Source organism: Peromyscus leucopus, chromosome 2, assembly GCF_004664715.2.
Source record: "Peromyscus leucopus breed LL Stock chromosome 2, UCI_PerLeu_2.1, whole genome shotgun sequence".
Lineage (NCBI taxonomy): Eukaryota > Metazoa > Chordata > Mammalia > Rodentia > Cricetidae > Peromyscus > Peromyscus leucopus.
Genome location: NC_051064.1, coordinates 120,279,095 through 120,291,756, shown reverse-complemented (window position 1 = coordinate 120,291,756; position 12,662 = coordinate 120,279,095). Strand labels below are relative to the sequence as shown.

At 38.5% G+C, this 12,662-nt stretch overlaps 1 pseudogene; it reads left to right on the top strand.

The window, feature by feature from the left end:
• The first annotated feature begins 372 nt into the window (after positions 1-372).
• On the top strand, positions 373-1,263 carry LOC119087501 (annotated as a pseudogene).
• Positions 1,264-12,662: the final 11,399 nt, after the last annotated feature.

The following is a 12,662-nucleotide window of genomic DNA, read 5'->3' as shown; positions in this document are numbered from 1 at the left end:
AGATGAAGAGACTGGGGTTCAGTAACTTGAGAAGTGTGCATGGAAACTGAAGAGTGTGCTCAGAACCCACACCCAGCCTTTCTTTTTTTAATTAAAAAGTACTATTTTTTTTATTTTAGGTGTATGGGTTTTTGCCTACATACATGTTTGTGCACCATGTCTATCTCTTGCCTGTGGAGATGAGAGGAAAGGGTCAGATCCCCTGGAACTGGAGGCACAGGCAGCTCTGAACAAGCTGGTTCCCTGGACAACAGTCAGTTTGCTACACTAACTTTGAACCATCTCATAGCCGTAATCTGCCCTTTCTCCCTCTATAGCTGACATGTGTTCAGGTGACACATAAATGAATGTGATTATCTTATTAGCCCCACCATGTGGATGATCAGAAGGCAGAACCAAAGCTGGGTTTCAAAGAGTTTATCCTGCTTGGCTTCTCCAGTGACCCCACAACCAACAGCATCCTCTTTCATTTTGTTCTTCTCATCTACCTATTGCTCAGTCCTTGGCACTGGGCTCATCATCATGCAATGAATCTGCCTGGACACAAGCTGCACACTCCCATGTACTTCTTCCTCTGTATACTTGCCCTGTTGGATATGTGATCTTGTCACCACACATGCCCCAGATGTTGGTGCATCTTGTTGCTCACTCTAGACCATCTCTTTGCTGGCCTGCTGGCTAACAATGATGTGTTTGGTTCTCTGGCTGCTACTGAAAGCACCTTGTTTGTTGTTATGGCTTATGACGATTATGTGCCATTTTGCTACCCACATGCGTTATACTGTAATCCTCAACTGGGGACTGGTGCTACAGTTGGGCAGCTGGGTCCTGTGTCTCTGTGGGTTTCTCATCTGTTTTGTTACATTACTTTCTTCACCAATGAGTCCTGCCATTGTGGGCCCAACAAGGTCAACACACATTCTGTGAGGGCACCTGCAGTGCGTAGGCCTGGCTTGTATGGATACCCACATCATTGAGAATGGTGGACAGCTCTGAGTGTTTTTTATGGGTATTGATTTCATTTCCCCTCATTGTGGCCTCCTATGTTCAATATTGCCATGGCAATTATGGAGATCATCCACCAGGGCCGCTGTAAAGGTTTTCTACCTGTGTACCCACCTGACTGTGTTACACTCTTCTAATGTTCCATCTACTTACATTACATTAGGCGCCCAATCGAGCCTACTCCCCTGAGCGAGACATAGCAGGTTCACTCTTTTACAATGCTTCACAGCCTTGCTTCAACCCCATGGTCAATCCTGAGAAACAAAGACATTCAATAAGAGGGCATTTCTCAAGGTGATGGGCATGGTAAGGGTAGATTATCACCCACAATCCCAGGGGAAAGTTGGAGTGATAATCCCTTTTTGGTACAGGACAAACATCTTTATTTAATTAGCTATCCTATGCATTTGACCAACATAAGCACTTGATAACTTAGGTAAATCCACTGTGAAACCAAGGTGGCTATCTTGATTGACAGGCTACACAAGGTAACAATTCCAAAAACCGCAGTATCCTACTCGATCATTGCTGCAAAGAACCATTTTTTGCTCTTCCTCAGCTGTAGCTTGGGAATGACCTTCTGAACTTTCACATCCATACCCTGAAGTAGAAATTTTATCTCCCAAACATGATCACCCTAGAACAGAAGGAGAGGAACAGTGGACAAACTCAATGACTCAGCTCCAAGAGTGACCTGCTTCTCTGTCACATGATGTCTTTGGCCAAAGAACGTAGTATGGTCAGCTGACAGCAGCAGGTGGAAGTTTTTGTCTAGACAGATGGTAATACAAAATTCTGTGTCCGTGGTCTGTATGTGGCTGCTCTAACTTGAAGGCAGCAGTAGTATTCACTTATGTAGCCGGGAAATATTTTTAAGAAAAATCACAGCAATAACCCTAAACAAACACAAAACATGCTAATTGGATAGCATGACAGTAGAGACAGCAGAAGGCTGAAGACCTATATGCCTAACACAGTGTTGTGTTGTCAATGACAGAAGTGAGTTGAATAGATTGTGGAACAGCAAGTAATATAACTCAGAGACACACTTCACACATGATCAGTGTGGTCCTATGGGGAAAGATGATGACCTCATCTGTCAAAGACATCTAGAATGAAGAAAGCTGGATTCTTCTGCAGAGCGTCCCATTTTCTCCTCACAGGCAGAAGCCAAGGGCATGTCCAACTGTTGACTATGACTGCTGGCTCCCTTTCTACCCTTTCCTGGTGGTTGGGTATGGATTAACTCGTCATCTTCAGAGTAGCTCTTACCTGACTCAATCAGCAGATTCCTTCTCTCATTTAGTACCGTGATTAATCTTTCCTAAGGGCCTCAGGCCCACCATTTTTATTCTGGGTCACATTGTTGTATAGTTTATCTCATTACTATTGTTTAATATATAGTTTTTTTTTTTAGAATTCTCGCATTTCCTAGACTATCAGGAACTGTTCACATTCCTGAAGACAGCCTTTAACATTCAATATTTCTTGCATTCTCCTCTGCAGTGCTGTGATTACAGATGGGCACCATACAGAGGAAAATTTTTTGCTTTTTGATGATGTCCTTGTGTTATAAAAGTTTTTCTTTGATATAATACAATCAATATAATTTAAAATATAATAAAGATGGATTTACTTAGGTAGCCCAATCTCTCTGGAACTTAATGCAGACCAGGCTGGCATCAAATGCAGCATCCTTCAATCTCTGACCTAAGTAGTGCTAGAATTAAACATATCCTTCCACCACCTGACCAAGCAATTTTGTTCTTGGTCATTTTGAAGTAGAACAAAAATTATTTCTTTGATCCAATTATATGAATTTACTACCTGGTGTTTTTTTAAAGTTACTTTTAAGATTTTGATCCTTTCTGAATGAATTATTTTTGTATGATATATTGCAAGGGCCATTTACAATTCATTTTATGTGGATATTCTATGTATGCAGTAGACTTCCTCTTCAGACTTTTCTTGAACCACCAGCCTTCAAACAATGACAATGGAGCCTTATTATTGATTATGAAGTTTGGCTTAGCTTAAGGTTTGTTCCTAACTAGCTCTTATAGTCTTAAATTAATTGATTCTAATTAATGTAAACTCTGCCATGTGAGTTTTACCTCTCTTGCATTGGTATGTTGACTTGCTCAAGCATCTTGCTTGGCATCAACCTCATGAGCCTAGATTCATCCCAAAGTTCCTCTCTTTCCCCAAAAGTTTTCTGCAATTCTCCCGCTGACAAACTATGTATAAAAAAAAAAAAAAAAAAAAAAAACAATCAGCTCTTTAATTAGCAATCAGAAGGCACTTTTACATGAGGCGATCAAATTATCCCACATTTCCCCCTATTTGTCTAAATGAACAGGCAAGGGTGAACTCTAACACAAGTAAAACTTTATACAATAAGAACAATTGTTAAATGAAATTACATTTACATGTCCAGTCTGTAGTATTTTAGCAAATTCAGAGACATTATTCTATCCTAATCTTTTTACCTAAAATACATCTATCATAATGAATTACCTAAAAATAATCTCTTTAGAAACTTAAGACAATTTTCTTGAAAAACAACATGAGCTTTTAAGTCTCCTCAACCTCATAAACTTTGTACCCCTTTTGTAAGTACTTTTTGGAAATAATAGTAACAAAGAAAAAACATGGTAATAACTACTCGTAATAAAAAGGTTAAATATCTAGTCTCAACCCCATCAGAGACCCAAGGGAGATAAAATTTTATCTGATAATCTAAAATGAAGAGCAAACATATCTAAACTATAGAAATGAATGGACAACTGGCTGTGTGAACAAAGTCACCCAAGGTTCCTCCTGCAAACTTGGGCAGATCCATTTTGGGCCTATAGCCTAGACTATCTGACAAACTTTTCTGTGAAGCAGGAATTTTGAAGGCTGTCCTGGCCTTGTCTTGGCAAAGTTTTGGTAGTCACATCTTTTTTGTGTCCTGCTATCCAATTTGGACAGCATAACCTGTGAGCAGTTGAGGCAAGGAAAATTTTTGCTGAGTGGGCTAAATTTGCCCACAATGAAAGCAAACTCCATAGGAGATTCTTCAATGCCCATTATCTTTTGAAGTAGATTGGTGCTGCCAAGAGCAGATATATCGCCGTTGTATAAAAGCCTTATGCTATGAAAAAGCATCTGAAATGCCATTAAGTAAGGCTCTTTGAAGTGTTTTGAAGACCACCTACCTATCTAAAATATTATCTCTGTTTTGAACCCTGAAAACAACCTAACATGACTCCAAGTTGATTTGTTATAGATGACTAACCACTAACACTGTATTTAATTAGTACTCTTAAATAGTTTTGTAAATAACTTTCAAGACTAGAACTATACATTACAATTTTTTTAATGAGCTGCATAGGCACAATACCTTAAACAATGGTCGAAACACACAGTATGCTAAAACATAATAACCTGAAATTTGTCTTAATATATTAAAAATTCCTTATAACAGAATAGAAACATATATGCAGTATATTCTACTTTAAATTTCATCAAATAATACAAAAATACATACCCAATGTAAAATATTCTGTGATTTAATCGCTTTTGCTTCTGTTTAAAAGTAGATTCAGAAAACTCCACCGTTTTATTCTACCATTCCTATGTCCCCTTTTTTATCTTTTTAGAGGGAGATCCCTGATATCTAATGTGGTTTTTAGTTTTACCTAACCATCGACCAACAATAACTTGCAACCAACTCCCCTAAACAATGATTAACATCCACAAACATCAAACGACAAAACTGTAAGTTGGTTGTTTTTCTCTTTTCTTTGGCTCTCTTGTTTTTGGTCTCTGAGGACCCTCTACCCAGCTTTCATAAATTCACAGAGTCTTGTTATTACTTATAAATGCCCAGAACTTAAGCTTGGCTTATTCTAGCCAAACTTTTCTTACTTAATTATCGCCATCTAACTTTTGCTCTGGGATTTTTCTTTTCTTACTTCTGTACATCTACTTTCACTCTTACTCGCATGGCTGGCTGTGTGCCTGGGTGGTTGGCTTCCCAGCTCCTCTCCTCCTTTTCCTCTCCTTCTTTCATATCCCAAGATTTTCCTTACTATTTATCCTTCTTGTTGCCAGCCATCTTTCTCCTCCTGCCTTGATAATTGGCTATTCAGCTCTTTATTAGACATCAGGGTGTTTTTTAGACGAGCCACAGTAAAACAATTTTCACAGAGTTAAACAATGCAACATAAAAAAGTAACAAAACCTTTCTTGCAGGCTGAAGAATATATCATAGAGTCCAGCTGTGTAATTAAACTAACTTTGACTGGCCAGGTCTGTTCAAAAAAGCAATGCCATTTTATTATGAATATTTGGTGTTACCCTCAGCCTTTAATATTTCATCTGTCTTCTGCTATGAAATCCTTGTGTGCCAGACTATTGGTAAACAGTTCAGTCCAGATCTGCTTACCCACTAAGTTACTAAATGCCCTGTCTGACTTAAGAGGCAAGCTGGCAGGAGACAAACCCTGTGCTAATGAAGCTCAGACCATTCCCGTCTCTTGAAGAGGCCAGTGTTTCTAGAGCACTTTGACTGAAAATAAAGAGGTTTTTTACATACAGGTGAGCAGGTAGACACACATTCCTGAAGAGGCAGGGAAACAAGGTGCCCCAGGGAAGAAGGGCAGGTATTTTCTGTTAGACAGAGAGAGAACAGCATGGGGAAGAGAAAGAGAAGGATGACGAGGTTTCAACAGAGGGTAAGCAGATCTGAAGTAGAGTTTTCTGAGAGCCAGGAGTAGAGAGTAGCAAGAGATGGAGACAGAAGATAACAGCAGGTGAAGATGAGGTTAAAGCATAGAGTTAGTCATTAGCTGGCTATGAGCTAGGGATCTAGAAAGAACTGGTAGTTTATGGAGCAAATTTCATTCCAGAGAAATAAAGTAGACTGATATAGAGCTTGTAATGTCTAGAGTTTCCTGCTCGGAATGCTGTGAAACTAATAGCCCCTTTTAAAAAAATTTTTTGATGTAATTTTTGTCTTAGAGAATAAGTTACAACATAAGAACATAGTGTATGTAGATTGTTTTTCCCTGATATCCCACGCTGGACATAGCAAAGGCCCCCTTGGAACTAGGTAATCAATAAACCTTAAAATACTCATGTGAGTGAATGCCATTCCAGTCCTTTGATTCTGGAAATCCAACCATTGAGGCTTCAGCAACTGTCACACCTACAGGCAGGGCCATAAGGGAGGTGCCAGGACACCTGAGATTAGGTGGGCCAGCATGCTCTTTGTTCCTGGACCCTAGACGGTGGAGCTGATGAGCAAAGCTCCAGAGAATCACCGCTGGCCTCGATAACCTTTCCCCAGACCCCAACAACCTACCTTGTCCTTTTTTGGTAAGTTACTCACTAAATAAATCTTTCCTTTTAACTACCGTGAGTGTCGCATAGTAAGTCAACCAATATCAGTCAGTTGGTAGAGCATGAGACTCTTAAATCTCAGGGTCCTGTGTTCATCTCTAAAGATAAAAAAGTCATAAAACAAAGATGCCAGGAAATTGGGACACCATGAAAAGACCAAACCTAAGAATAATAGGATAGAGAGAAGAATACCAACTCAAAGGCAACAAGAAAATATATTCAAACAAAATCATAGGAGAACACTTTCCTACCTAAAAAAGAAATACCTATGAAGATACAAGACAGCTTACAGAAACCAAGTAGGCTGGATCCAAAAAATGTCCCCTTGCCAGATAATATCAAAACATAAACACACAGAACAAAGAAAAAATATTAAGAAGCTACAAGGAAAAAGACCAAGTAACTAATAAAGTGCAGACCCATCAGAATAACACCAGCCTTCTCAATAGAGACTATGAAAGCTAGAAGGTCCCCCCTGGAAAAAACAAAAAAATTTCCCTTAAAATGGCCGCCAAAGACCCACTTTTATAGGAAAGAAAAACCCAAGGATTGCCAACGCAGACTATTATACCAGCAAAACTCTCATCACCATAGCGGAAGTAAACAAAATATTCCAGGAAAAACCAGATTTAATCAATAACCTGTCCACAACCCAGCCCTACAGAAAAGCCACTAGAAGGGAAAATCCTAACAAAGAAAGCTAACACATCCATGAAAAATCAAAGCAATTAGATAATCCGACACCACAACATACAACCACAGAAAGGACAACACAACACACCACAAAAAATAACAGTAAATAAACAATCAACTGGGTATTAATATCGCATCATATCAAGTCTCACTCACCTGTAAAAAGACGCAGGCTTAACAGAATGGATAAGAAACAGGACCCATCCATCTGCTGCATACAAGAACACACTTTACTTCAAAGACAGACACACCTCCGAGTAAAGGGTGGGAAAAGGCTTCCAAGGCAAGATGGAACCAAGAAACAAGCTGGTTGTATCTATCCTAAATATCTAAAAAAATAGACTTCAAACTAAAATAAATCAAAAGAGATCCAGGATGGACATTAAATATTCATCACAGGAAAAATCCACCAAGATGAGTTCTTGATTCTAAACTTATGCCTCCAAATACAAAAGCACCCACATTTCATAAAGAACATACTAAAGTTTAAATGCACATCAAACCCAACAATTAGTAGTGGAGATTTTAACACATCCATCTCACCAAACAGACAGATCTAGCAGACTGAAACTTAACAAAGAAATAAAGGACTAACAGATGTTATAACCAAATGGAGCTTATAAGATTTCAACAGAACATTCCATCCTAACATCAAAAGATATAACCTTTTTCTCAGCAAACTCATGGAACTTCTCAACAATTGACCACATGCTTGGACACAAAACAAATCTCACAGATACAAAAAATTGGAAAACCTCCTGTATCTTATCAGAATATCACCATGCCCTTAAAGTTAGACTCAACAACAACAAAAATTATAGAAAACCCAAAAACTGCAATGGAACTGTAATAAATTCCACCTGAAACATAATGGATCAAGGAAAATAAGGAAATGAAATTAGATTTCCTCCGAATTCAATTGAAAATGAAAAGTCAACATATCCCAAACTTATGGGACCTATGAAAAGGAGTCAAAGAGGAAAAATTTTATAGCTCTAAATGCACACATAAAGAAGATGAGCAATTACCCTGATACCAAACCCACAAAATGCAACCAAGAAAGAACTACAGACCAAATCTCCCTCATGAACATTGAATGCAAAAAATACTCAACAAAATATTGGGACCGAATTAAGAATACATCAAAACAATTATCCACACGACCAAGTAGGATTCATCTCAGGGTGCAAGGTGGTTCAACATACGAAAATCAGCTCTATATAATACACCAATATAAACAAACTGAAGGAAAAAAAAACACATGATCATCTCATTAGATGCTGAAAAGCCTTTGACAAAATCCAACACCCTTCATGAATAAGGTCTTAGAAAGATAGGAATACAATGAGGAAACCTTTCTAACATAATAAAGGCAATTAATAGCAAGCCAACAGCAAACATCAAATTAACAGAGAGAAACTCAAGGCAAATAACCATAAATTAAAGGAACAAGACAAGGCTGTAGTCCACTCCTCCATATTTCTTCAATATAGTACTAAGAAGTTCTAGCTAGAGCAATAAAAAACAAAAGGCGATCAAAGGCGATACAAATTGGCAAGGCCAGAAGTCAACTTTCCACTATTTGCAGATGATATGATAGTATACATAATGACCCCACAACTCTACCAGGGAACTCCTACCAGCTGATAAACTCCTTAAGTAAAGTGGAGGATTACAAGACACTCAAAAAATCAGTAGCCCTCCAAACACAAATGATAAAAGGGTGAGAAAGAAGTCAGAGAAACATCACCCTTTCACAATATGCCACAAATGATGTAAAATTCCTGGATAACACTAACTAATCAAGTGCAGGACCTTTTGATAAGAACTTTAAAGATCTTAAGAAAGAAATTGAAGAAGATATCAGAAATGGATAGGATCTCTCATGCTCATGGATAGGTATGGATTAACATAGTAAAATGGCAATATTACAAAAGCATTTCTACAGATTCAGTGCATCCACATCAAAAATCCAACACAATTTCTTCACAAGACTTGGAAAGAAAAAATACTCAACTTCATATGGAAAACAAAAAGACCCAGGAATAGCTAAAAGAATTCCATACGATAAAGCAACCTTTGGAGGCATAACCATCCCTGCCTCAAACTCTAACTATATGAGCTATAGTAAATAAAAACAGCTGGCACTGGTATAAAACCGACATACGGACCCAATGGAATTTGAATTGAAAGACCTGACATTAATCCATGCACCATATGAACCCACTGGTTTTTTACAAATGGGGGGGGAGCCAAAACTATACAAGGAAAAAAAAAGTATCTTCAACAAATGGTGCTGGCATAACTGGATCTCAATATGTAAAGATTACAATAGACCATATCTGTCACATACACAAAACTCAAGTCCAAGTGGATCAAAGACCTGAACATAAATCCAGTTTCACTAATTAATAGAAAAGAAGTAGGAAGCACTCTTGAACGATTGGTACCAAAGATATTTTCCTAAATTATAACAACCACAGTACAGACCCTGAACACAACAATAAAATAAATGGGAACCTCTCACAAATTGAGAAGCTTTTGCAGGGCAAAGACAAGTCAATAGACAAAAAGACAGCAACAGAATGGGAAAAGATCTTCAACCAACCCACATTGCAGAGCATTGACTCCACAGTATATAAGAACTCAAATGAAACTAGACATCAAAATACTGAACAGTCCACTTAAAAAATGGGCTAAAGAGCTAAACAGAGAATTCACAAATACAAGAATCACAATGGCTGAAGACATTTAAAGAAATGCCACATCCTTAATCATCAGAGTAAATGCAAATCAAATGACTCTGAGATAGCCCTTACACCTGTCAGAATCGCTACGATCAAAACACCAATGACAGTCACGTTGAGAGTGATTGTGGAGGCAAAGGAACCTCTCCACTGTTTGGGGGGAATGTAAGCTTGTAACAACCACTGTGGAAATCAGTATGGCTAGTTTCTCAGAAAATTAGGAATTGAACTACCTCAAGACCAGCCATCGCACTCTGGCTATACCATAAGGAAATGCTGATTCATACCATAAAGATATGCCTCAGCTATGTTTCATACAGCACTATTTTGTAATAGCCAGAACCTTGGAAACAACTAGATGCCGTCAACGAGAAAGAATGGATGAAAAAAATGTGGTACAATATACACAAAGAGTACTACTCAGCAGAGACAAACAATGAAAGCATGAAATTTGCAGGCAAATGATGAACTAGAAAATCATCCCTGAGTGAGGTAACCCAAACCCAGAAACGACAGCTGGTATGTACTACTCATAATGGATGCAGATGTAAAATAAAGAATATCAGACTACAACTCATAGACCATGGAGGCTAATACTAATATAGCATGAGGTTCCTAGGATGACTGTGGGTCTTTAAAATTCGGTTTTACTCAAATTATTGAAAAAAATAGCCAATGAATGGAAACACAGTGAACTATGAACCAAAGGCTGAGGGCCCCCAGCTGGAATCAGACACTCTGAATAGGTGGAGGCAGTTGATTGGCTTGATCAGTTTGAGAGGCAACTAGGCAATGGGACCAAGTCGTGCTCTTTTGCAATGAGTTGTCTGTTTGAACTGGAGCTTATGCCAGGGACACTTGCTCAGTCTGGGAAGGAAGAGACTGACCTGCCTGGACTGATCTACAGGTTGAATCCGCAGTCCTCGGGGGAGGATTGCCCTGGAGGAGGTGGGAATGGGGCGTTGGGCTGGGGGTAAGGGAGGGTGTAGGAGCGGGGAGAATAGGGGAACCCATGGCTGATATGTAGAACTGAATGGTATGTAAAATAAAATAAAAAAACAAACAAACAAAACAAAAAAGAAATAAATATCACCTACAATATAAAAAAAGAAAATAAAAACCAACAAACGAATAATAAATAAAATTCAAACGTAGATAAAAAAGATAAGAATACATACTCTATCAAGATGATAATAGAAGATTAATTAAGTATTAATTTTGAAACAATAAAAAATAAATAGAAACATTTGAAAATTAAAACACAACAACCCATTTTACTAAGTTAAAAAAAAGGGAGAACTAGGGACCATCATTCCCTCCACATTCTATTCTTTCCCTTGTTTTTATATATTTTATTTATTTATTTATTTATTTATTTATTTATTTATTTATTTATGTATTTGGTTTTTTCGAACAGGGTTTCTCTGTGTAGCTTTTTAACAGTGGATTCTGCTGGAGTTTTATCGGTGGATTCTGCTGGAGGATCTGATGCAGTATAAGCGACTGGAGGGCTTCCCATTGCAAATCACCCTCTGGAGCAATGGAAGGAAATTCTACAGCACGTGGAAGAAGACCCGATCTAGTGTCGGTGTGGCCCCGACCTTTGGTTATGTCTTCTCAGGACAATGAGGTCCTCTTGGATTCCTAACACTGAATGTGACCTGTGGCTGCTGCTGAAGCCGCCAACATGACAGAGACTAAATGGGTCCATCAATAGAAAAAAATCTAACCCTTTGATACCAATGAGATGAGAAGCCAATATGGCCAGCTTTAATCAAGCATTAATGTAAGCCTAGGAAACTCTAGCGATGAGATTGGATTCTCAGAAGTTGCTGCCAGCCACAGTCATGGCTTCGGATCAACGAAAAATGGGCCTTGGCGGTTCGTGTTCCTGGAGTTGTATCATGCAATGGATGTCCACGACAAATCAGAAGAGAATCTGACATTGATACTGCCGCTGTGCTTGTTATAACAATGGTGCAACCGCTTCTACTGTTTTGGGATTACATTTATAATGCTTACTAACAGCTAGCACAATGCAGACCCTGGCAAAAAAGTAGCTAATTACAGTTATTAATCTTTCATTCTTACTGGGCATGATAAGATTTAATTCAGTAGTTATATACATCTTGATTTTGTCTTAGAGAATTATAAAATTATAAACTCAAGGTCCAGTTACTTTTGGGAATACTATCCTTACTGGCTATGGGTGGAGATAGGACCTCTATTGGTCTTTTCTGTATCAAACACACTGATTGCAAGCCATTGTCACTTTGAGATCTTTGGTAGATTAACATGCTGTTCACAACATGATGAGCAGTATGATAATGAGTATTCAGAGATGTAATACCTGGGGGGGCACTCAACCAACCTAAGACAGAGGACTGTGTGGCTGGCCAGGCATCTCCAATACGGGTAAGGTGACCCTGCTGTCGTCCAGCACAACCCATTCAGAAGCTCATTTTTTAAATAAAAGGGGGACCTACATGGGGTCTGACCCCTTTTGGGTAACTGTTGCCTTGCTTGCAGACCTTGACTTGATATCCTCCCAAAGCTAATTTCCTACCTGGTCGCACCTCCTGAAGCCTAAGGGAAGTCCTTGTCTGTTTATCCTGAATAATGGGCGTTAAAAGCTTAATGCAAGATTGTAAAAATCAGAGCGAACTTCTGCCCCCAGGTCCTCCATTGTGTGTAAGCCTGTAATTAAGACCTCCACTCCTTCAAGAAATGACATTCAACATTTAAATTATAACTATATACCATATAATATTGAATGAATACTGTGAATGTAATCATGAATACACAAATGTGATTAATATCATGACTGTT